This window comes from Echinops telfairi, unplaced genomic scaffold (assembly GCF_000313985.2).
Source record: "Echinops telfairi isolate 266 unplaced genomic scaffold, ASM31398v2 ScPeMD7_655;HRSCAF=1070, whole genome shotgun sequence".
In the NCBI taxonomy this organism is placed as follows: Eukaryota; Metazoa; Chordata; class Mammalia; order Afrosoricida; family Tenrecidae; genus Echinops; species Echinops telfairi.
In genome coordinates this window covers 31,385,586-31,387,497 of record NW_022104553.1, presented here as the reverse complement: position 1 = coordinate 31,387,497, position 1,912 = coordinate 31,385,586, and positions in this window count along the sequence as shown.

Genomic DNA, 1,912 nt, shown 5'->3' with positions numbered 1-1,912 from the left:
GGATGATCCCTTCAGGACCAGTGGAGTGAGTGGCGATACTGAAAGTGTAGAGGGAGGGTGGTTTGGAAGGGGTGAACCGATTACAAGGATCTACATGTGACCTCCTCCCTGTGGGACGGACAACAGAAAAGTGGGTGAAGGGAGACGTCGGACAGGGCGAGATATGACAAAATAAAAATTTATAAATTATCAAGGGTTCATGAGGGAGGGGGGAGTGGGGAGGGAGGAGAAAAATGAGGAGCTGATGCCAGGGGCTTATGTGGAGAGCAAATGTTTTGAGAATGATGAGGGCAATGCATGTACAAATGTGCTTTACACAATTGATGTATGTATGGATTTTGATGAGTTGTATGAGCCCCTAATAAAATGATTTTTTAAAAGATGCATCGCCTTGGACACCGTCTGTATGGACCATTCTGTTCTGCTCCCTACAGTTGTTTAGGGACCTGAATCAACTCACTGGCAATGGGTCTGCTTTGGGGATTGGTTACAGTGGAGGCGATGCAGCCAGCTCCTCTGTTCCGCAGCATTGTCTTAAGAGTCTTTTCTGGAGGCCAAGCCTAGCGCCTTCTCCAGAGATGATGGATTCTCGTCGTTAAATCCCTCCCTGTTCAGCACAGCTCGTGTGAACCCTGATTGATACAAATTGCAAGACACCTCTCAGCTGCTTCGAAGGCTGTTTGCCGAGCCCCTTTGTTAGAGTTGAGAAGCCAGATGGATCACCTGGGCTAAGACTACAGGGTGCAAGATATAGATCTTACTCCTTACTCGTGCGACCTCCTTGAATCAAGTCACCTAACCTCTCTGAGCCTCCCTCTCCTGTGAAATAAGAATAGAATAACACCTGCCTCAAAAGGTTGTTGAGAGCATAAAATTAATTAGCTCGTACATAGAAATCACTTAGAACAATCCTTGGCACATAAATGCTCAGTGCGTTAGCTATGATGATCACCATCATCATTAGCGTTATCACTGCCTGTCCATGGTCCTGAAAGCATCAGCTGTTAATGGTTTTCTGCAAACACTAGGACCCTGGGGGCTCCTGATCATCTTTCTCAGGAATTCTGAACAAGGAGAGAGAAAGGTCAACCGGAGGGAGGGAGGGAGGCAACAGATAAACAAACAAATAGGCTCTGAGGGCGGGGGAGATTGAGCTACAAAGAGATTTTAAGGGAAAGGCAAGAGAAACTTATTTCTACCGTGTTGTAAGGGAATGAGGAGCTGGTGACAGCAGGGGAGCCTTGGTGGCATGTCAGGTACCCGCTGAACGGCAAACCACAAGCCACCAGGCACTCCTGTGAAGATGCAGTGCCTCGGAAACCCCATATAGGGTGGCGATGAGTTGGAGTCAACTAGGGGGGAAGTGGGTTTCATCTGGGGCTGCCGTGGTAAAGGCGCTCGACTACTCACCAGAAGCTGCGTGGTTCAGCCTCACCAGCTGCTCTGCCGGAGAACGAGGTGGCAGCCTCCTTCTACAGCCTTGGAGACCCGGGAGCAGTTCCCCTCTGCCCGGTAAGGTCGCTATGAGTCAGACTCAAAGGGTTTGTTGAAGAACACCAGAGCCCTCGATTTGTTTTGTTTCCTTTACCCTGAACCACAGTTGGTGTTCCAACATCAGTAGGGCATTTTATAACCACCAATGTAATCAGTGATTTTGACTGGGATAATCAATGGATGCTAAAGCCTTTGGGTGCGGTGTTCTGGGGACTAGAACATTCCCACAGTCTCCAATATCATCCTCAAATGACTGGCGGCAAATGGCAAAAGAGGACAGAAGTTGAGGAAGTCTGGCTAGACCAGAGGAGGTACACTGGTGCAGATAGGAACTGAAAATACAGGGAATCCAGGACGGATGAGCCCTATAGGACCAGTGGTGTGAGTGGCAAAACAGGGAGGGTAAAGGGAGAATGGG